The sequence below is a fragment of the Cucurbita pepo genome, chromosome 13, assembly GCF_057944985.1.
Source record: "Cucurbita pepo subsp. pepo isolate OVF chromosome 13, ASM5794498v1, whole genome shotgun sequence".
NCBI classification, from domain to species: domain Eukaryota; kingdom Viridiplantae; phylum Streptophyta; class Magnoliopsida; order Cucurbitales; family Cucurbitaceae; genus Cucurbita; species Cucurbita pepo.
Genome location: NC_141810.1, coordinates 8169484 through 8194092, shown reverse-complemented (window position 1 = coordinate 8194092; position 24609 = coordinate 8169484).

Below are 24609 nucleotides of genomic sequence, written 5' to 3'. Positions count from 1 at the left end.
TTCGGAAGCCCTTATTTGGGTCGTTTGAAGTAGGTGCTAAAAAAATAAAGTCAAGGTCGGCGTTTTTTGAAACTTTTGTGGGGAATGACTAAAACAGTAAAATAGTGCTTCAAATCAAACCCTAATTCGGAAACTCTAATATGGGACGTTCGAAGTACGTGCTTCGAAAACTGAGTCACGGTCGACGTTTTTCGAAACTTTTGTGGGGAATGATTAGTCTTGAAGATTTAGAATAGAATTTCGAAGAAACGGAGTGCCTCAAATCGAACCCTAATTCGGAAACCCTAATCTGGGATGTTTGAAGTCCATGCTAAAAGAACGGCGTCACGTTTCTCGAAACTTTCGTGGGGAATGAATAGTCTTGATTGATTGAGAATAGAATTTCGATCGAAAAAACGGAATGCTTCAAAACTAACCCTAATTCGGACACCCTAATCTTGGATGTTTGAAGTCCGTGCTAAAAAAACCGAGTCGCGGTCGACGTTTTTTAAAAGTTTTGTGGGGAATGATCAGATTAGGCTCGATTATTTAGAATAGAATTTCGAAGAAACGGAGTGCATAAAACAGTAATAGATTGCTTCAAATCGACCCTTAATTCGGAAGCCCTTATTTGGGTCGTTTGAAGTAGGTGCTAAAAAAATAGAGTCAAGGTCGGCGTTTTTTGAAACTTTTGTGGGGAATGACTAGAACAGTAAAATAGTGCTTTAAATCAAACCGTAATTCGTAAACTCTAATATGGGAAGTTTGAAGTACGTGCTTCGAAAACCGAGTTACGGTCGACGTTTTTCGAAACTTTTGTGGGGAATGATTAGTCTTGTAGATTTAGAATAGAATTTCGAAGAAACGGAGTGCCTCAAATCGAACCCTAATTCGGAAACCCTAATCTGGGACGTTCTAAGTCCGTGCTAAAAGAACGGCGTCACGTTTCTCGAAACTTTCGTGGGGAATGAATAGTCTTGATTGATTTAGAATAGAATTTTGATCTAAAAACGGAATGCTTCAAAACTAACCCTAATTCGGACACCCTAATCTGGGATGTTTGAAGTCCGTGCTAAAAAACCCGAGTCGCGGTCGACGTTTTTTAAAAGTTTTGTGGTGAATGATCAGATTAGGCTCGATGATTTAGAATAGAATTTCGAAGAAACGGAGTGCATAAAACAGTAATAGATTGCTTCAAATCGACCCTTAATTCGGAACCCCTTATTTGGGTCGTTTGAAGTAGGTGCTAAAAAAATAGAGTCAAGGTCGGCGTTTTTTGAAACATTTGTGGGGAATGACTAGAACAGTAAAATAGTGCTTCAAATCAAACCCTAATTCGGAAACTCTAATATGGGACGTTTGAAGTACGTGCTTCGAAAACCGAGTCACGGTCGAAGTTTTTTGAAACTTTTGTGGGGAATGATTAGTCTTGAAGATTTAGAACAGAATTTCTAAGAAACGGAGTGGTTCAAATCGAACCCTAATTCGAAAACCCTAATCTGGGACGTTTGAAGTCCGTGCCAAAAGAACGGCGTCACGTTTCTCGAAACTTTCGTGTGGAATGATTAGTCTTGATTGATTTAGAATAGAATTTCGATCGAAAAAACGGAGTGCTTCAAATCTAACCCTAATTCGGACGCCCTAAACTGGGAAGTTTGAAGAACGTGCTAAAAAAACCGAGTCGCGGTCGACGTTTTTTAAAAGTTTTGTGGGGAATGATCAGATTAGGCTCGATGATTTAGAATAGAATTTCGAAGAAACGGAGTGCATAAAAAAGGAATAGATTGCTTCAAATCGACCCTTAATTCGGAAGCCCTTATTTGGGTCGTTTGAAGTAGGTGCTAAAAAAATAGAGTCAAGGTCGGCGTTTTTTGAAACTTTTGTGGGGAATGACTAGAACAGTAAAATAGTGCTTTAAATCAAATCGTAATTCGGAAACTCTAATATGGGACGTTTGAAGTACGTGCTTCGAAAACCGAGTCACGGTCGACGTTTTTCGAAACTTTTGTGGGGAATGATTAGTCTTGAAGATTTAGAATAGAATTTCGAAGAAACGGAGTGCCTCAAATCGAACCCTAATTCGGAAACCCTAATCTGGGACGTTTGAAGTCCGTGCTAAAAGAACGGCGTCACGTTTCTCGAAACTTTCGTGTGGAATGATTAGTCCTGATTGATTTAGAATAGAATTTCGATCGAAAAAATGGAGTGCTTCAAATCTAACCCTAATTCGGACGTCCTAAACTTGGAAGTTTGAAGAACGTGCTAAAAAAGCCGAGTCGCGGTCGACGTTTTTTAAAAGTTTTGTGGGGAATGATCAGATTAGGCTCGATGATTTAGAATAAAATTTCGAAGAAACGGAGTGCATAAAACAGTAATAGATTGCTTCAAATCGACCCTTAATTCGGAAGCCCTTATTTGGGTCGTTTGAAGTAGGTGCTAAAAAAATAGAGTCAAGGTCGGCGTTTTTTGAAACTTTTGTGGGGAATGACTAGAACAGTAAAATAGTTCTTCAAATCAACCCCTAATTCGGAAACTCTAATATGGGACGTTTGAAGTACGTGCTTCGAAAACCGAGTCACGGTCGACGTTTTTCGAAACTTTTGTGGGGAATGATTAGTCTTGAAGATTTAGAATAGAATTTCGAAGAAACGGAGTGCCTCAAATCGAACCCTAATTCGAAAACCCTAATCTGGGACGTTTGAAGTCTGTGCTAAAACAACGGCGTCACGTTTCTCGAAACTTTCGTGGGGAATGAATAGTCTTGATTGATTTAGAATAGAATTTCGATCGAAAAAACGGAATGCTTCAAAACTAACCCTAATTCGGACACCCTAATCTGGGATGTTTGAAGTCCGTGCTAAAAAAACCGAGTCGCGGTCGACGTTTTTTAAAAGTTTTGTGGTGAATGATCAGATTAGGCTCGATGATTTAGAATAGAATTTCGAAGAAACGAAGTGCATAAAACAGTAATAGATTGCTTCAAATCGACCCTTAATTCGGAAACCCTTATATGGGACGTTTGAAGTACGTGCTAAAAAAACCGGGTCACGGTCGACGTTTTTCGAAACTTTTGTGGGGAATGAGTAGTCTTGAAGATTTAGAATAGAATTTCGAAGAAACGGAGCTCCTCAAATCGAACCCTAATTCGGAAACCCTAATCTGGGACGTTTGAAGTCCGTGCTAAAAGAACGGCGTCACGTTTCTCAAAACTTTCGTGGGGAATGAATAGTCTTGATTGATTTAGAATAGAATTTCGATCGAAAAAACGGAATGATCCAAAACTAACCCTAATTCGGACACCCTAATCTGGGATGTTTGAAGTCCGTGCTAAAAAAACCGAGTAGCGGTCGACGTTTTTTAAAAGTTTTGTGGTGAATGATCAGATTAGGCTCGATGATTTAGAATAGAATTTCGAAGAAACGGAGTGCATAAACCAGTAATAGATTGCTTCAAATCGACCCTTAATTCGGAAACCCTTATTTGGGTCGTTTGAAGTAGGTGCTAAAAAAATAGAGTCAAGGTTGGCGTTTTTTGAAACTTTTGTGGGGAATGACTAGAACAGTAAAATAGTGCATCAAATCAACCCCTAATTCGGAAAATCTAATATGGGACGTTTGAAGTACGTGCTTCGAAAACCGGGTCACGGTCGACGTTTTTCGAAACTTTTGTGGGGAATGAGTAGTCTTGAAGATTTAGAATAGAATTTCGAAGAAACGGAGTGCTTCAAATCGAACCCTAATTCGGAAACCCTAATCCGGGACGTTTGAAGTCCGTCCTAAAAGAACGGCGTCACGTTTCTCGAAACTTTCGTGGGGAATGATTAGTCTTGATTGATTTAGAATAGAATTTCGATCGAAAAACGGAGTGCTTCAAATCTAACCCTAATTCGGACGCCCTAAACTGGGAACTTTGAAGAACGTGCTAAAAAAACCGAGTCGCGGTCGACGTTTTTTAAAAGTTTTGTGTGGAATGATCAGATTAGGCTCGATGATTTAGAATAGAATTTCGAAGAAACGGAGTGCATAAAACAGTAATAGATTGCTTCAAATCGACCCTTAATTCGGAAGCCCTTATTTGGGTCGTTTGAAGTAGGTGCTAAAAAAATAGAGTCAAGGTCGGCGTTTTTTGAAACTTTTGTGGGGAATGACTAGAACAGTAAAATAGTGCTTCAAATCAACCCTTAATTCGGAAACTCTAATATGGGACGTTTGAAGTACGTGCTTCGAAAACCGGGTCACGGTCGACGTTTTTCGAAACTTTTGTGGGGAATGAGTAGTCTTGAAGATTTAGAATAGAATTTCGAAGAAACGGAGTGCTTCAAATCGAACCCTAATTCGGAAACCCTAATCTGGGACGTTTGAAGTCCGTGCTAAAAGAACGACGTCACGTTTCTCGAAACTTTCGTGTGGAATGATTAGTCCTGATTGATTTAGAATAGAATTTCGATCGAAAAAATGGAGTGCTTCAAATCTAACCCTAATTCGGACGCCCTAAACTTGGAAGTTTGAAGAACGTGCTAAAAAAACCGAGTCGCGGTCGACGTTTTTTAAAAGTTCTGTGGTGAATGATCAGATTAGGCTCGATGATTTAGAATAGAATTTCAAAGAAACGGAGTGCATAAAACAGTAATAGATTGCTTCAAATCGACCCTTAATTCGGAAGCCCTTATTTGGGTCGTTTGAAGTAGGTGCTAAAAAAATAGAGTCAAGGTCGGCGTTTTTTGAAACTTTTGTGGGGAATGACTAGAACAGTAAAATAGTTCTTTAAATCAAACCGTAATTCGGAAACTCTAATATGGGACGTTTGAAGTACGTGCTTCGAAAACCGAGTCACGGTCGACGTTTTTCGAAACTTTTGTGGGGAATGATTAGTCTTGAAGATTTAGAATAGAATTTCGAAGAAACGGAACTCCTCAAATCGAACCCTAATTCGGAAACCCTAATCTGGGACGTTTGAAGTCCGTGCTAAAAGAACGGCGTCACGTTTCTCGAAACTTTCGTGGGGAATGAATAGTCTTGATTGATTTAGAATAGAATTTCGATCGAAAAAACGGAATGATCCAAAACTAACCCTAATTCGGACACCCTAATCTGGGATGTTTGAAGTCCGTGCTAAAAAAACCGAGTCGCGGTCGACGTTTTTTAAAAGTTTTGTGGTGAATGAAAAGATTAGGCTCGATGATTTAGAATAGAATTTCGAAGAAACGGAGTGCATAAAACAGTAATAGATTGCTTCAAATCGACCCTTAATTCGGAAACCCTTATTTGGGTCGTTTGAAGTAGGTGCTAAAAAAATAGAGTCAAGGTTGGCGTTTTTTGAAACTTTTGTGGGGAATGACTAGAACAGTAAAATAGTGCTTCAAATCAACCCCTAATTCGGAAACTATAATATGGGACGTTTGAAGTACGTGCTTCGAAAACCGGGTCACGGTCGACGTTTTTCGAAACTTTTGTGGGGAATGAGTAGTCTTGAAGATTTAGAATAGAATTTCGAAGAAACGGAGTGCTTCAAATCGAACCCTAATTCGGAAACCCTAATCTGGGACGTTTGAAGTCCGTGCTAAAAGAACGGCGTCACGTTTCTCGAAACTTTCGTGTGGAATGATTAGTCCTGATTGATTTAGAATAGAATTTCGATCGAAAAAATGGAGTGCTTCAAATCTAACCCTAATTCGGACGCCCTAAACTGGGAAGTTTGAAGAACGTGCTAAAAAAACCGAGTCGCGGTCGACGTTTTTTAAAAGTTTTGTATGGAATGATCAGCTTAGGCTCGATGATTTAGAATAGAATTTCGAAGAAACGGAGTGCATAAAACTGTAATAGATTGCTTCCAATCGACCCTTAATTCGGAAGCCCTTATTTGGGTCGTTTGAAGTAGGTGCTAAAAAAATAGAGTCAAGGTCGGCGTTTTTTGAAACTTTTGTGGGGAATGACTAGAACAGTAAAATAGTTCTTTAAATCAAACCGTAATTCGGAAACTCTAATATGGGACGTTTGAAGTACGTGCTTCGAAAACCGAGTCACGGTCGACGTTTTTCGAAACTTTTATGGGGAATGATTAGTCTTGAAGATTTAGAATAGAATTTCGAAGAAACGGAGTGCCTCAAATCGAACCCTAATTCGGAAACCCTAATCTGGGACGTTTGAAGTCCGTGCTAAAAGAACGGCGTCACGTTTCTCGAAACTTTCGTGGGGAATGAATAGTCTTGATTGATTTAGAATAGAATTTCGATCGAAAAAACGGAATGATCCAAAACTAACCCTAATTCGGACACCCTAATCTGGGATGTTTGAAGTCCGTGCTAAAAAAACCGAGTAGCGGTCGACGTTTTTTAAAAGTTTTTTGGTGAATGATCAGATTAGGCTCGATGATTTAGAATAGAATTTCGAAGAAACGGAGTGCATAAACCAGTAATAGATTGCTTCAAATCGACCCTTAATTCGGAAACCCTTATTTGGGTCGTTTGAAGTAGGTGCTAAAAAAATAGAGTCAAGGTTGGCGTTTTTTGAAACTTTTGTGGGGAATGACTAGAACAGTAAAATAGTGCATCAAATCAACCCCTAATTCGGAAACTCTAATATGGGACGTTTGAAGTACGTGCTTCGAAAACCGGGTCACGGTCGACGTTTTTCGAAACTTTTGTGGGGAATGAGTAGTCTTGAAGATTTAGAATAGAATTTCGAAGAAACGGAGTGCTTCAAATCGAACCCTAATTCGGAAACCCTAATCTGGGACGTTTGAAGTCCGTGCTAAAAGAACGGCGTCACGTTTCTCGAAACTTTCGTGGGGAATGATTAGTCTTGATTGATTTAGAATAGAATTTCGATCGAAAAACGGAGTGCTTCAAATCTAACCCTAATTCGGACGCCCTAAACTGGGAACTTTGAAGAACGTGCTAAAAAAACCGAGTCGCGGTCGACGTTTTTTAAAAGTTTTGTGGGGAATGATCAGATTAGGCTCGATGATTTAGAATAGAATTTCGAAGAAACGGAGTGCATAAAACAGTAATAGATTGCTTCAAATCGACCCTTAATTCGGAAGCCCTTATTTGGGTCGTTTGAAGTAGGTGCTAAAAAAATAGAGTCAAGGTTGGCGTTTTTTGAAACTTTTGTGGGGAATGACTAGAACAGTAAAATAGTTCTTTAAATCAAACCGTAATTTGGAAACTCTAATATGGGACGTTTGAAGTACGTGCTTCGAAAACCGTGTCACGGTCGACGTTTTTCAAAACTTTTGTGGGGAATGATTAGTCTTGAAGATTTAGAATAGAATTTCGAAGAAACGGAGTGCCTCAAATCGAACCCTAATTCGGAAACCCTAATCTGGGACGTTTGAAGTCCGTGCTAAAAGAACGGCGTCACGTTTCTCGAAACTTTCGTGGGGAATGAATAGTCTTGATTGATTTAGAATAGAATTTCGATCGAAAAAACGGAATGCTCCAAAACTAACCCTAATTCGGACACCCTAATCTGGGATGCTTGAAGTCCGTGCTAAAAAAACCGAGTCGCGGTCGACGTTTTTTAAAAGTTTTGTGGTGAATGATCAGATTAGGCTCGATGATTTAGAATACAATTTCGAAGAAACGGAGTGCATAAAACAGTAATAGATTGCTTCAAATCGACACTTAATTCGGAAACCATTATTTGGGTCGTTTGAAGTAGGTGCTAAAAAAATAGAGTCAAGGTTGGCGTTTTTTGAAACTTTTGTGGGGAATGACTAGAACAGTAAAATAGTGCTTCAAATCAACCCCTAATTCGGAAACTCTAATATGGGACGTTTGAAGTACGTGCTTCGAAAACCGGGTCACGGTCGACGTTTTTCGAAACTTTTGTGGGGAATGAGTAGTCTTGAAGATTAAGAATAGAATTTCGAAGAAACGGAGTGCTTCAAATCGAACCCTAATTCGGAAACCCTAATCTGGGACGTTTGAAGTCCGTGCTAAAAGAACGACGTCACGTTTCTCGAAACTTTCGTGTGGAATGATTAGTCCTGATTGATTTAGAATAGAATTTCGATCGAAAAAATGGAGTGCTTCAAATCTAACCCTAATTCGGACGCCCTAAACTTGGAAGTTTGAAGAACGTGCTAAAAAAACCGAGTCGCGGTCGACGTTTTTTAAAAGTTTTGTGGTGAATGATCAGATTAGGCTCGATGATTTAGAATAGAATTTCGAAGAAACGGAGTGCATAAAACTGTAATAGATTGCTTCAAATCGACCCTTAATTCGGAAGCCCTTATTTGGGTCGTTTGAAGTAGGTGCTAAAAAAATAGAGTCAAGGTCGGCGTTTTTTGAAACTTTTGTGGGGAATGACTAGAACAGTAAAATAGTTCTTTAAATCAAACCGTAATTTGGAAACTCTAATATGGGACGTTTGAAGTACGTGCTTCGAAAACCGTGTCACGGTCGACGTTTTTCAAAACTTTTGTGGGGAATGATTAGTCTTGAAGATTTAGAATAGAATTTCGAAGAAACGGAGTGCCTCAAATCGAACCCTAATTCGGAAACCCTAATCTGGGACGTTTGAAGTCCGTGCTAAAAGAACGGCGTCACGTTTCTCGAAACTTTCGTGGGGAATGAATAGTCTTGATTGATTTAGAATAGAATTTCGATCGAAAAAACGGAATGCTCCAAAACTAACCCTAATTCAGACACCCTAATCTGGGATGTTTGAAGTCCGTGCTAAAAAAACCGAGTCGCGGTCGACGTTTTTTAAAAGTTTTGTGGTGAATGATCAGATTAGGCTCGATGATTTAGAATACAATTTCGAAGAAACGGAGTGCATAAAACAGTAATAGATTGCTTCAAATCGACACTTAATTCGGAAACCCTTATTTGGGTCGTTTGAAGTAGGTGCTAAAAAAATAGAGTCAAGGTTGGCGTTTTTTGAAACTTTTGTGGGGAATGTCTAGAACAGTAAAATAGTGCTTCAAATCAACCCCTAATTCGGAAACTCTAATATGGGACGTTTGAAGTACGTGCTTCGAAAACCGGGTCACGGTCGACGTTTTTCGAAACTTTTGTGGGGAATGAGTAGTCTTGAAGATTAAGAATAGAATTTCGAAGAAACGGAGTGCTTCAAATCGAACCCTAATTCGGAAACCCTAATCTGGGACGTTTGAAGTCCGTGCTAAAAGAACGACGTCACGTTTCTCGAAACTTTCGTGTGGAATGATTAGTCCTGATTGATTTAGAATAGAATTTCGATCGAAAAAATGGAGTGCTTCAAATCTAACCCTAATTCGGACGCCCTAAACTTGGAAGTTTGAAGAACGTGCTAAAAAAACCGAGTCGCGGTCGACGTTTTTTAAAAGTTTTGTGGTGAATGATCAGATTAGGCTCGATGATTTAGAATAGAATTTCGAAGAAACGGAGTGCATAAAACTGTAATAGATTGCTTCAAATCGACCCTTAATTCGGAAGCCCTTATTTGGGTCGTTTGAAGTAGGTGCTAAAAAAATTGAGTCAAGGTCGGCGTTTTTTGAAACTTTTGTGGGGAATGACTAGAACAGTAAAATAGTTCTTTAAATCAAACCGTAATTCGGAAACTCTAATATGGGACGTTTGAAGTACGTGCTTCGAAAACCGAGTCACGGTCGACATTTTTTGAAACTTTTGTGGGGAATGATTAGTCTTGAAGATTTAGAATAGAATTTCGAAGAAACGGAGCTCCTCAAATCGAACCCTAATTCGGAAACCCTAATCTGGGACGTTTGAAGTCCGTGCTAAAAGAACGGCGTCACGTTTCTCGAAACTTTCGTGGGGAATGAATAGTCTTGATTGATTTAGAATAGAATTTCGATCGAAAAAACGGAATGCTCCAAAACTAACCCTAATTCGGACACCCTAATCTGGGATGTTTGAAGTCCGTGCTAAAAAAACCGAGTCGCGGTCGACGTTTTTTAAAAGTTTTGTGGTGAATGATCAGATTAGGCTCGATGATTTAGAATACAATTTCGAAGAAACGGAGTGCATAAAACAGTAATAGATTGCTTCAAATCGACCCTTAATTCGGAAACCCTTATTTGGGTCGTTTGAAGTAGGTGCTAAAAAAATAGAGTCAAGGTTGGCGTTTTTTGAAACTTTTGTGGGGAATGACTAGAACAGTAAAATAGTGCTTCAAATCAACCCCTAATTCGGAAACTATAATATGGGACGTTTGAAGTACGTGCTTCGAAAACCGGGTCACGGTCGACGTTTTTCGAAACTTTTGTGGGGAATGAGTAGTCTTGAAGATTAAGAATAGAATTTCGAAGAAACGGAGTGCTTCAAATCGAACCCTAATTCGGAAACCCTAATCTGGGACGTTTGAAGTCCGTGCTAAAAGAACGGCGTCACGTTTCTCGAAACTTTCGTGTGGAATGATTAGTCCTGATTGATTTAGAATAGAATTTCGATCGAAAAAATGGAGTGCTTCAAATCTAACCCTAATTCGGACGCCCTAAACTTGGAAGTTTGAAGAACGTGCTAAAAAAACCGAGTCGCGGTCGACGTTTTTTAAAAGTTTTGTGGTGAATGATCAGATTAGGCTCGATGATTTAGAATAGAATTTCGAAGAAACGGAGTGCATAAAACTGTAATAGATTGCTTCAAATCGACCCTTAATTCGGAAGCCCTTATTTGGGTCGTTTGAAGTAGGTGCTAAAAAAATAGAGTCAAGGTCGGCGTTTTTTGAAACTTTTGTGGGGAATGACTAGAACAGTAAAATAGTTCTTTAAATCAAACCGTAATTCGGAAACTCTAATATGGGACATTTGAAGTACGTGCTTCGAAAACCGAGTCACGGTCGACGTTTTTCGAAACTTTTATGGGGAATGATTAGTCTTGAAGATTTAGAATAGAATTTCGAAGAAACGGAGTGCCTCAAATCGAACCCTAATTCGGAAACCCTAATCTGGGACGTTTGAAGTCCGTGCTAAAAGAACGACGTCACGTTTCTCGAAACTTTCGTGTGGAATGATTAGTCCTGATTGATTTAGAATAGAATTTCGATCGAAAAAATGGAGTGCTTCAAATCTAACCCTAATTCGGACGCCCTAAACTTGGAAGTTTGAAGAACGTGCTAAAAAAACCGAGTCGCGGTCGACGTTTTTTAAAAGTTTTGTGGTGAATGATCAGATTAGGCTCGATGATTCAGAATAGAATTTCGAAGAAACGGAGTGCATAAAACTGTAATAGATTGCTTCAAATCGACCCTTAATTCGGAAGCCCTTATTTGGGTCGTTTGAAGTAGGTGCTAAAAAAATAGAGTCAAGGTCGGCGTTTTTTGAAACTTTTGTGGGGAATGACTAGAACAGTAAAATAGTTCTTTAAATCAAACCGTAATTCGGAAACTCTAATATGGGACGTTTGAAGTACGTGCTTCGAAAACCGAGTCACGGTCGACATTTTTTGAAACTTTTGTGGGGAATGATTAGTCTTGAAGATTTAGAATAGAATTTCGAAGAAACGGAGCTCCTCAAATCGAACCCTAATTCGGAAACCCTAATCTGGGACGTTTGAAGTCCGTGCTAAAAGAACGGCGTCACGTTTCTCGAAACTTTCGTGGGGAATGAATAGTCTTGATTGATTTAGAATAGAATTTCGATCGAAAAAACGGAATGCTCCAAAACTAACCCTAATTCGGACACCCTAATCTGGGATGTTTGAAGTCCGTGCTAAAAAAACCGAGTCGCGGTCGACGTTTTTTAAAAGTTTTGTGGTGAATGATCAGATTAGGCTCGATGATTTAGAATACAATTTCGAAGAAACGGAGTGCATAAAACAGTAATAGATTGCTTCAAATCGACACTTAATTCGGAAACCATTATTTGGGTCGTTTGAAGTAGGTGCTAAAAAAATAGAGTCAAGGTTGGCGTTTTTTGAAACTTTTGTGGGGAATGACTAGAACAGTAAAATAGTGCTTCAAATCAACCCCTAATTCGGAAACTCTAATATGGGACGTTTGAAGTACGTGCTTCGAAAACCGGGTCACGGTCGACGTTTTTCGAAACTTTTGTGGGGAATGAGTAGTCTTGAAGATTAAGAATAGAATTTCGAAGAAACGGAGTGCTTCAAATCGAACCCTAATTCGGAAACCCTAATCTGGGACGTTTGAAGTCCGTGCTAAAAGAACGACGTCACGTTTCTCGAAACTTTCGTGTGGAATGATTAGTCCTGATTGATTTAGAATAGAATTTCGATCGAAAAAATGGAGTGCTTCAAATCTAACCCTAATTCGGACGCCCTAAACTTGGAAGTTTGAAGAACGTGCTAAAAAAACCGAGTCGCGGTCGACGTTTTTTAAAAGTTTTGTGGTGAATGATCAGATTAGGCTCGATGATTTAGAATAGAATTTCGAAGAAACGGAGTGCATAAAACTGTAATAGATTGCTTCAAATCGACCCTTAATTCGGAAGCCCTTATTTGGGTCGTTTGAAGTAGGTGCTAAAAAAATAGAGTCAAGGTCGGCGTTTTTTGAAACTTTTGTGGGGAATGACTAGAACAGTAAAATAGTTCTTTAAATCAAACCGTAATTTGGAAACTCTAATATGGGACGTTTGAAGTACGTGCTTCGAAAACCGTGTCACGGTCGACGTTTTTCAAAACTTTTGTGGGGAATGATTAGTCTTGAAGATTTAGAATAGAATTTCGAAGAAACGGAGTGCCTCAAATCGAACCCTAATTCGGAAACCCTAATCTGGGACGTTTGAAGTCCGTGCTAAAAGAACGGCGTCACGTTTCTCGAAACTTTCGTGGGGAATGAATAGTCTTGATTGATTTAGAATAGAATTTCGATCGAAAAAACGGAATGCTCCAAAACTAACCCTAATTCGGACACCCTAATCTGGGATGTTTGAAGTCCGTGCTAAAAAAACCGAGTCGCGGTCGACGTTTTTTAAAAGTTTTGTGGTGAATGATCAGATTAGGCTCGATGATTTAGAATACAATTTCGAAGAAACGGAGTGCATAAAACAGTAATAGATTGCTTCAAATCGACACTTAATTCGGAAACCCTTATTTGGGTCGTTTGAAGTAGGTGCTAAAAAAATAGAGTCAAGGTTGGCGTTTTTTGAAACTTTTGTGGGGAATGACTCGAACAGTAAAATAGTGCTTCAAATCAACCCCTAATTCGGAAACTCTAATATGGGACGTTTGAAGTACGTGCTTCGAAAACCGGGTCACGGTCGACGTTTTTCGAAACTTTTGTGGGGAATGAGTAGTCTTGAAGATTAAGAATAGAATTTCGAAGAAACGGAGTGCTTCAAATCGAACCCTAATTCGGAAACCCTAATCTGGGACGTTTGAAGTCCGTGCTAAAAGAACGACGTCACGTTTCTCGAAACTTTCGTGTGGAATGATTAGTCCTGATTGATTTAGAATAGAATTTCGATCGAAAAAATGGAGTGCTTCAAATCTAACCCTAATTCGGACGCCCTAAACTTGGAAGTTTGAAGAACGTGCTAAAAAAACCGAGTCGCGGTCGACGTTTTTTAAAAGTTTTGTGGTGAATGATCAGATTAGGCTCGATGATTCAGAATAGAATTTCGAAGAAACGGAGTGCATAAAACTGTAATAGATTGCTTCAAATCGACCCTTAATTCGGAAGCCCTTATTTGGGTCGTTTGAAGTAGGTGCTAAAAAAATAGAGTCAAGGTCGGCGTTTTTTGAAACTTTTGTGGGGAATGACTAGAACAGTAAAATAGTTCTTTAAATCAAACCGTAATTCGGAAACTCTAATATGGGACGTTTGAAGTAATGCTTCGAAAACCGAGTCACGGTCGACATTTTTTGAAACTTTTGTGGGGAATGATTAGTCTTGAAGATTTAGAATAGAATTTCGAAGAAACGGAGCTCCTCAAATCGAACCCTAATTCGGAAACCCTAATCTGGGACGTTTGAAGTCCGTGCTAAAAGAACGGCGTCACGTTTCTCGAAACTTTCGTGGGGAATGAATAGTCTTGATTGATTTAGAATAGAATTTCGATCGAAAAAACGGAATGCTCCAAAACTAACCCTAATTCGGACACCCTAATCTGGGATGTTTGAAGTCCGTGCTAAAAAAACCGAGTCGCGGTCGACGTTTTTTAAAAGTTTTGTGGTGAATGATCAGATTAGGCTCGATGATTTAGAATACAATTTCGAAGAAACGGAGTGCATAAAACAGTAATAGATTGCTTCAAATCGACCCTTAATTCGGAAACCCTTATTTGGGTCGTTTGAAGTAGGTGCTAAAAAAATAGAGTCAAGGTTGGCGTTTTTTGAAACTTTTGTGGGGAATGACTAGAACAGTAAAATAGTGCTTCAAATCAACCCCTAATTCGGAAACTCTAATATGGGACGTTTGAAGTACGTGCTTCGAAAACCGGGTCACGGTCGACGTTTTTCGAAACTTTTGTGGGGAATGAGTAGTCTTGAAGATTAAGAATAGAATTTCGAAGAAACGGAGTGCTTCAAATCGAACCCTAATTCGGAAACCCTAATCTGGGACGTTTGAAGTCCGTGCTAAAAGAACGGCGTCACGTTTCTCGAAACTTTCGTGTGGAATGATTAGTCCTGATTGATTTAGAATAGAATTTCGATCGAAAAAATGGAGTGCTTCAAATCTAACCCTAATTCGGACGCCCTAAACTTGGAAGTTTGAAGAACGTGCTAAAAAAACCGAGTCGCGGTCGACGTTTTTTAAAAGTTTTGTGGTGAATGATCAGATTAGGCTCGATGATTTAGAATAGAATTTCGAAGAAACGGAGTGCATAAAACTGTAATAGATTGCTTCAAATCGACCCTTAATTCGGAAGCCCTTATTTGGGTCGTTTGAAGTAGGTGCTAAAAAAATAGAGTCAAGGTCGGCGTTTTTTGAAACTTTTGTGGGGAATGACTAGAACAATAAAATAGTTCTTTAAATCAAACCGTAATTCGGAAACTCTAATATGGGACGTTTGAAGTACGTGCTTCGAAAACCGAGTCACGGTCGACGTTTTTCGAAACTTTTGTGGGGAATGATTAGTCTTGAAGATTTAGAATAGAATTTCGAAGAAACGGAGTGCCTCAAATCGAACCCTAATTCGGAAACCCTAATCTGGGACGTTTGAAGTCCGTGCTAAAAGAACGGCGTCACGTTTCTCGAAACTTTCGTGGGGAATGAATAGTCTTGATTGATTTAGAATAGAATTTCGATCGAAAAAACGGAATGATCCAAAACTAACCCTAATTCGGACACCCTAATCTGGGATGTTTGAAGTCCGTGCTAAAAAAACCGAGTAGCGGTCGACGTTTTTTAAAAGTTTTGTGGTGAATGATCAGATTAGGCTCGATGATTTAGAATAGAATTTCGAAGAAACGGAGTGCATAAAACAGTAATAGATTGCTTCAAATCGACACTTAATTCGGAAACCCTTATTTGGGTCGTTTGAAGTAGGTGCTAAAAAAATAGAGTCAAGGTTGGCGTTTTTTGAAACTTTTGTGGGGAATGACTAGAACAGTAAAATAGTGCTTCAAATCAACCCCTAATTCGGAAACTCTAATATGGGACGTTTGAAGTACGTGCTTCGAAAACCGGGTCACGGTCGACGTTTTTCGAAACTTTTGTGGGGAATGAGTAGTCTTGAAGATTTAGAATAGAATTTCGAAGAAACGGAGTGCTTCAAATCGAACCCTAATTCGGAAACCCTAATCTGGGACGTTTGAAGTCCGTGCTAAAAGAACGGCGTCACGTTTCTCGAAACTTTCGTGTGGAATGATTAGTCCTGATTGATTTAGAATAGAATTTCGATCGAAAAAATGGAGTGCTTCAAATCTAACCCTAATTCGGACGCCCTAAACTTGGAAGTTTGAAGAACGTGCTAAAAAAACCGAGTCGCGGTCGACGTTTTTTAAAAGTTTTGTGGGGAATGATCAGATTAGGCTCGATGATTTAGAATAGAATTTCGAAGAAACGGAGTGCATAAAACTGTAATAGATTGCTTCAAATCGACCCTTAATTCGGAAGCCCTTATTTGGGTCGTTTGAAGTAGGTGCTAAAAAAATAGAGTCAAGGTCGGCGTTTTTTGAAACTTTTGTGGGGAATGACTAGAACAGTAAAATAGTGCTTCAAATCAACCCCTAATTCGGAAACTCTAATATGGGACGTTTGAAGTACGTGCTTCGAAAACCGGGTCACGGTCGACGTTTTTCGAAACTTTTGTGGGGAATGAGTAGTCTTGAAGATTTAGAATAGAAATTCGAAGAAACGGAGTGCTTCAAATCGAACCCTAATTCGGAAACCCTAATCTGGGATGTTTGAAGTCCGTGCTAAAAGAACGGCGTCACGTTTCTCGAAACTTTCGTGTGGAATGATTAGTCCTGATTGATTTAGAATAGAATTTCGATCGAAAAAATGGAGTGCTTCAAATCTAACCCTAATTCGGACGCCCTAAACTTGGAAGTTTGAAGAACGTGCTAAAAAAACCGAGTCGCGTTCGACGTTTTTTAAAAGTTTTGTGTGGAAAGATCAGATTAGGCTCGATGATTTAGAATACAATTTCGAAGAAACGGAGTGCATAAAACAGTAATAGATTGCTTCAAATCGACACTTAATTCGGAAACCCTTATTTGGGTAGTTTGAAGTAGGTGCTAAAAAAATAGAGTCAAGGTTGGCGTTTTTTGAAACTTTTGTGGGGAATGACTAGAACAGTAAAATAGTGCTTCAAATCAACCCCTAATTCGGAAACTCTAATATGGGACGTTTGAAGTACGTGCTTCGAAAACCGGGTCACGGTCGACGTTTTTCGAAACTTTTGTGGGGAATGAGTAGTCTTGAAGATTTAGAATAGAAATTCGAAGAAACGGAGTGCTTCAAATCGAACCCTAATTCGGAAACCCTAATCTGGGATGTTTGAAGTCCGTGCTAAAAGAACGGCGTCACGTTTCTCGAAACTTTCGTGTGGAATGATTAGTCTTGATTGATTTAGAATAGAATTTCGATCGAAAAACGGAGTGCTTCAAATCTAACCCTAATTCGGACGCCTAAACTGGGAAGTTTGAAGAACGTGCTAAAAAAACCGAGTCGCGTTCAACGTTTTTTAAAAGTTTTGTGTGGAATGATCAGATTAGGCTCGATGATTTAGAATAGAATTTCGAAGAAACGGAGTGCATAAAACTTTAATAGATTGCTTCAAATCGACCCTTAATTCGGAAGCCCTTATTTGGGTCGTTTGAAGTAGGTGCTAAAAAAATAGAGTCAAGGTCGGCGTTTTTTGAAACTTTTGTGGGGAATGACTAGAACAGTAAAATAGTTCTTTAAATCAAACCGTAATTCGGAAACTCTAATATGGGACGTTTGAAGTACGTGCTTCGAAAACCGAGTCACGGTCGACGTTTTTCGAAACTTTTGTGGGGAATGATTAGTCTTGAAGATTTAGAATAGAATTTCGAAGAAACGGAGCTCCTCAAATCGAACCCTAATTCGGAAACCCTAATCTGGGACGTTTGAAGTCCGTGCTAAAAGAACGGCGTCACGTTTCTCGAAACTTTCGTGGGGAATGAATAGTCTTGATTGATTTAGAATAGAATTTCGATCGAAAAAACGGAATGCTCCAAAACTAACCCTAATTCGGACACCCTAATCTGGGATGTTTGAAGTCCGTGCTAAAAAAACCGAGTCGCGGTCGACGTTTTTTAAAAGTTTTGTGGTGAATGATCAGATTAGGCTCGATGATTTAGAATAGAATTTCGAAGAAACGGAGTGCATAAAACAGTAATAGATTGCTTCAAATCGACCCTTAATTCGGAAACCCTTATTTGGGTCGTTTGAAGTAGGTGCTAAAAAAATAGAGTCAAGGTTGGCGTTTTTTGAAACTTTTGTGGGGAATGACTAGAACAGTAAAATAGTGCTTCAAATCAACCCCTAATTCGGAAACTATAATATGGGACGTTTGAAGTACGTGCTTCGAAAACCGGGTCACGGTCGACGTTTTTCGAAACTTTTGTGGGGAATGAGTAGTCTTGAAGATTAAGAATAGAATTTCGAAGAAACGGAGTGCTTCAAATCGAACCCTAATTCGGAAACCCTAATCTGGGACGTTTGAAGTCCGTGCTAAAAGAACGGCGTCACGTTTCTCGAAACTTTCGTGTGGAATGATTAGTCCTGATTGATTTAGAATAGAATTTCGATCGAAAAAATGGAGTGCTTCAAATCTAACCCTAATTCGGACGCCCTAAACTTGGAAGTTTGAAGAACGTGCTAAAAAAACCGAGTCGCGGTCGACGTTTTTTAAAAGTTTTGTGGTGAATGATCAGATTAGGCTCGATGATTTAGAATAGAATTTCGAAGAAACGGAGTGCATAAAACTGTAATAGATTGCTTCAAATCGACCCTTAATTCGGAAGCCCTTATTTGGGTCGTTTGAAGTAGGTGCTAAAAAAATAGAGTCAAGGTCGGCGTTTTTTGAAACTTTTGTGGGGAATGACTAGAACAGTAAAATAGTTCTTTAAATCAAACCGTAATTCGGAAACTCTAATATGGGACGTTTGAAGTACGTGCTTCGAAAACCGAGTCACGGTCGACGTTTTTCGAAACTTTTGTGGGGAATGATTAGTCTTGAAGATTTAGAATAGAATTTCGAAGAAACGGAGTGCCTCAAATCGAACCCTAATTCGGAAACCCTAATCTGGGACGTTTGAAGTCCGTGCTAAAAGAACGGCGTCACGTTTCTCGAAACTTTCGTGGGGAATGAATAGTCTTGATTGATTTAGAATAGAATTTCGATCGAAAAAACGGAATGATCCAAAACTAACCCTAATTCGGACACCCTAATCTGGGATGTTTGAAGTCCGTGCTAAAAAAACCGAGTAGCGGTCGACGTTTTTTAAAAGTTTTGTGGTGAATGATCAGATTAGGCTCGATGATTTAGAATAGAATTTCGAAGAAACGGAGTGCATAAAACAGTAATAGATTGCTTCAAATCGACACTTAATTCGGAAACCCTTATTTGGGTCGTTTGAAGTAGGTGCTAAAAAAATAGAGTCAAGGTTGGCGTTTTTTGAAACTTTTATGGGGAATGACTAGAACAGTAAAATAGTGCTTCAAATCAACCCCTAATTCGGAAACTCTAATATGGGACGTTTGAAGTACGTGCTTCGAAAACCGGGTCACGGTCGACGTTTTTCGAAACTTTTGTGGGGAATGAGTAGTCTTGAAGATTTAGAATAGAATTTCGAAGAAACGGAGTGCTTCAAATCGAACCCTAATTCGGAAACCCTAATCTGGGACGTTTGAAGTCCGTGCTAAAAGAACGGCGTCACGTTTCTCGAAACTTTCGTGTGGAATGATTAGTCCTGATTGATTTAGAATAGAATTTCGATCGAAAAAATGGAGTGCTTCAAATCTAACCCTAATTCGGACGCCCTAAACTTGGAAGTTTGAAGAACGTGCTAAAAAAACCGAGTCGCGGTCGACGTTTTTTAAAAGTTTTGTGGGGAATGATCAGATTAGGCTCGATGATTTAGAATAGAATTTCGAAGAAACGGAGTGCATAAAACTGTAATAGATTGCTTCAAATCGACCCTTAATTCGGAAGCCCTTATTTGGGTCGTTTGAAGTAGGTGCTAAAAAAATAGAGTCAAGGTCGACGTTTTTTGAAACTTTTGTGGGGAATGACTAGAACAGTAAAATAGTGCTTCAAATCAACCCCTAATTCGGAAACTCTAATATGGGACGTTTGAAGTACGTGCTTCGAAAACCGGGTCACGGTCGACGTTTTTCGAAACTTTTGTGGGGAATGAGTAGTCTTGAAGATTTAGAATAGAAATTCGAAGAAACGGAGTGCTTCAAATCGAACCCTAATTCGGAAACCCTAATCTGGGATGTTTGAAGTCCGTGCTAAAAGAACGGCGTCACGTTTCTCGAAACTTTCGTGTGGAATGATTAGTCCTGATTGATTTAGAATAGAATTTCGATCGAAAAAATGGAGTGCTTCAAATCTAACCCTAATTCGGACGCCCTAAACTTGGAAGTTTGAAGAACGTGCTAAAAAAACCGAGTCGCGTTCGACGTTTTTTAAAAGTTTTGTGTGGAATGATCAGATTAGGCTCGATGATTTAGAATACAATTTCGAAGAAACGGAGTGCATAAAACAGTAATAGATTGCTTCAAATCGACACTTAATTCGGAAACCCTTATTTGGGTAGTTTGAAGTAGGTGCTAAAAAAATAGAGTCAAGGTTGGCGTTTTTTGAAACTTTTGTGGGGAATGACTAGAACAGTAAAATAGTGCTTCAAATCAACCCCTAATTCGGAAACTCTAATATGGGACGTTTGAAGTACGTGCTTCGAAAACCGGGTCACGGTCGACGTTTTTCGAAACTTTTGTGGGGAATGAGTAGTCTTGAAGATTTAGAATAGAAATTCGAAGAAACGGAGTGCTTCAAATCGAACCCTAATTCGGAAACCCTAATCTGGGATGTTTGAAGTCCGTGCTAAAAGAACGGCGTCACGTTTCTCGAAACTTTCGTGTGGAATGATTAGTCTTGATTGATTTAGAATAGAATTTCGATCGAAAAACGGAGTGCTTCAAATCTAACCCTAATTCGGACGCCTAAACTGGGAAGTTTGAAGAACGTGCTAAAAAAACCGTGTCGCGTTCGACGTTTTTTAAAAGTTTTGTGTGGAATGATCAGATTAGGCTCGATGATTTAGAATAGAATTTCGAAGAAACGGAGTGCATAAAACTTTAATAGATTGCTTCAAATCGACCCTTAATTCGGAAGCCCTTATTTGGGTCGTTTGAAGTAGGTGCTAAAAAAATAGAGTCAAGGTCGGCGTTTTTTGAAACTTTTGTGGGGAATGACTAGAACAGTAAAATAGTTCTTTAAATCAAACCGTAATTCGGAAACTCTAATATGGGACGTTTGAAGTACGTGCTTCGAAAACCGAGTCACGGTCGACGTTTTTCGAAACTTTTGTGGGGAATGATTAGTCTTGAAGATTTAGAATAGAATTTCGAAGAAACGAGCTCCTCAAATCGAACCCTAATTCGGAAACCCTAATCTGGGACGTTTGAAGTCCGTGCTAAAAGAACGGCGTCACGTTTCTCGAAACTTTCGTGGGGAATGAATAGTCTTGATTGATTTAGAATAGAATTTCGATCGAAAAAACGGAATGCTCCAAAACTAACCCTAATTCGGACACCCTAATCTGGGATGTTTGAAGTCCGTGCTAAAAAAACCGAGTCGCGGTCGACGTTTTTTAAAAGTTTTGTGGTGAATGATCAGATTAGGCTCGATGATTTAGAATACAATTTCGAAGAAACGGAGTGCATAAAACAGTAATAGATTGCTTCAAATCGACCCTTAATTCGGAAACCCTTATTTGGGTCGTTTGAAGTAGGTGCTAAAAAAATAGAGTCAAGGTTGGCGTTTTTTGAAACTTTTGTGGGGAATGACTAGAACAGTAAAATAGTGCTTCAAATCAACCCCTAATTCGGAAACTCTAATATGGGACGTTTGAAGTACGTGCTTCGAAAACCGGGTCACGGTCGACGTTTTTCGAAACTTTTGTGGGGAATGAGTAGTCTTGAAGATTTAGAATAGAATTTCGAAGAAACGGAGTGCTTCAAATCGAACCCTAATTCGGAAACCCTAATCTGGGACGTTTGAAGTCCGTGCTAAAAGAACGGCGTCACGTTTCTCGAAACTTTCGTGTGGAATGATTAGTCCTGATTGATTTAGAATAGAATTTCGATCGAAAAAATGGAGTGCTTCAAATCTAACCCTAATTCGGACGCCCTAAACTTGGAAGTTTGAAGAACGTGCTAAAAAAACCGAGTCGCGGTCGACGTTTTTTAAAAGTTTTGTGGGGAATGATCAGATTAGGCTCGATGATTTAGAATAGAATTTCGAAGAAACGGAGTGCATAAAACTGTAATAGATTGCTTCAAATCGACCCTTAATTCGGAAGCCCTTATTTGGGTCGTTTGAAGTAGGTGCTAAAAAAATAGAGTCAAGGTCGGCGTTTTTTGAAACTTTTGTGGGGAATGACTAGAACAGTAAAATAGTGCTTCAAATCAACCCCTAATTCGGAAACTCTAATATGGGACGTTTGAAGTACGTGCTTCGAAAACCGGGTCACGGTCGACGTTTTTCGAAACTTTTGTGGGGAATGAGTAGTCTTGAAGATTTAGAATAGAAATTCGAAGAAACGGAGTGCTTCAAATCGAACCCTAATTCGGAAACCCTAATCTGGGATGTTTGAAGTCCGTGCTAAAAGAACGGCGTCACGTTTCTCGAAACTTTCGTGTGGAATGATTAGTCCTGATTGATTTAGAATAGAATTTCGATCGAAAAAATGGAGTGCTTCAAATCTAACCCTAATTCGGACGCCCTAAACTTGGAAGTTTGAAGAACGTGCTAAAAAAACCGAGTCGCGTTCGACGTTTTTTAAAAGTTTTGTGTGGAATGATCAGATTAGGCTCGATGATTTAGAATACAATTTCGAAGAAACGGAGTGCATAAAACAGTAATAGATTGCTTCAAATCGACACTTAATTCGGAAACCCTTATTTGGGTAGTTTGAAGTAGGTGCTAAAAAAATAGAGTCAAGGTTGGCGTTTTTTGAAACTTTTGTGGGGAATGACTAGAACAGTAAAATAGTGCTTCAAATCAACCCCTAATTCGGAAACTCTAATATGGGACGTTTGAAGTACGTGCTTCGAAAACCGGGTCACGGTCGACGTTTTTCGAAACTTTTGTGGGGAATGAGTAGTCTTGAAGATTTAGAATAGAAATTCGAAGAAACGGAGTGCTTCAAATCGAACCCTAATTCGGAAACCCTAATCTGGGATGTTTGAAGTCCGTGCTAAAAGAACGGCGTCACGTTTCTCGAAACTTTCGTGTGGAATGATTAGTCTTGATTGATTTAGAATAGAATTTCGATCGAAAAACGGAGTGCTTCAAATCTAACCCTAATTCGGACGCCTAAACTGGGAAGTTTGAAGAACGTGCTAAAAAAACCGAGTCGCGTTCGACGTTTTTTAAAAGTTTTGTGTGGAATGATCAGATTAGGCTCGATGATTTAGAATAGAATTTCGAAGAAACGGAGTGCATAAAACTTTAATAGATTGCTTCAAATCGACCCTTAATTCGGAAGCCCTTATTTGGGTCGTTTGAAGTAGGTGCTAAAAAAATAGAGTCAAGGTCGGCGTTTTTTGAAACTTTTGTGGGGAATGACTAGAACAGTAAAATAGTGCTTCAAATCAACCCCTAATTCGGAAACTCTAATATGGGACGTTTGAAGTACGTGCTTCGAAAACCGGGTCACGGTCGACGTTTTTCGAAACTTTTGTGGGGAATGAGTAGTCTTGAAGATTTAGAATAGAAATTCGAAGAAACGGAGTGCTTCAAATCGAACCCTAATTCGGAAACCCTAATCTGGGATGTTTGAAGTCCGTGCTAAAAGAACGGCGTCACGTTTCTCGAAACTTTCGTGTGGAATGATTAGTCCTGATTGATTTAGAATAGAATTTCGATCGAAAAAATGGAGTGCTTCAAATCTAACCCTAATTCGGACGCCCTAAACTTGGAAGTTTGAAGAACGTGCTAAAAAAACCGAGTCGCGTTCGACGTTTTTTAAAAGTTTTGTGTGGAAAGATCAGATTAGGCTCGATGATTTAGAATACAATTTCGAAGAAACGGAGTGCATAAAACAGTAATAGATTGCTTCAAATCGACACTTAATTCGGAAACCCTTATTTGGGTCGTTTGAAGTAGGTGCTAAAAAAATAGAGTCAAGGTTGGCGTTTTTTGAAACTTTTGTGGGGAATGACTAGAACAGTAAAATAGTGCTTCAAATCAACCCCTAATTCGGAAACTCTAATATGGGACGTTTGAAGTACGTGCTTCGAAAACCGGGTCACGGTCGACGTTTTTCGAAACTTTTGTGGGGAATGAGTAGTCTTGAAGATTTAGAATAGAATTTCGAAGAAACGGAGTGCTTCAAATCGAACCCTAATTCGGAAACCCTAATCTGGGACGTTTGAAGTCCGTGCTAAAAGAACGGCGTCACGTTTCTCGAAACTTTCGTGTGGAATGATTAGTCCTGATTGATTTAGAATAGAATTTCGATCGAAAAAATGGAGTGCTTCAAATCTAACCCTAATTCGGACGCCCTAAACTTGGAAGTTTGAAGAACGTGCTAAAAAAACCGAGTCGCGGTCGACGTTTTTTAAAAGTTTTGTGGGGAATGATCAGATTAGGCTCGATGATTTAGAATAGAATTTCGAAGAAACGGAGTGCATAAAACTGTAATAGATTGCTTCAAATCGACCCTTAATTCGGAAGCCCTTATTTGGGTCGTTTGAAGTAGGTGCTAAAAAAATAGAGTCAAGGTCGACGTTTTTTGAAACTTTTGTGGGGAATGACTAGAACAGTAAAATAGTGCTTCAAATCAACCCCTAATTCGGAAACTCTAATATGGGACGTTTGAAGTACGTGCTTCGAAAACCGGGTCACGGTCGACGTTTTTCGAAACTTTTGTGGGGAATGAGTAGTCTTGAAGATTTAGAATAGAAATTCGAAGAAACGGAGTGCTTCAAATCGAACCCTAATTCGGAAACCCTAATCTGGGATGTTTGAAGTCCGTGCTAAAAGAACGGCGTCACGTTTCTCGAAACTTTCGTGTGG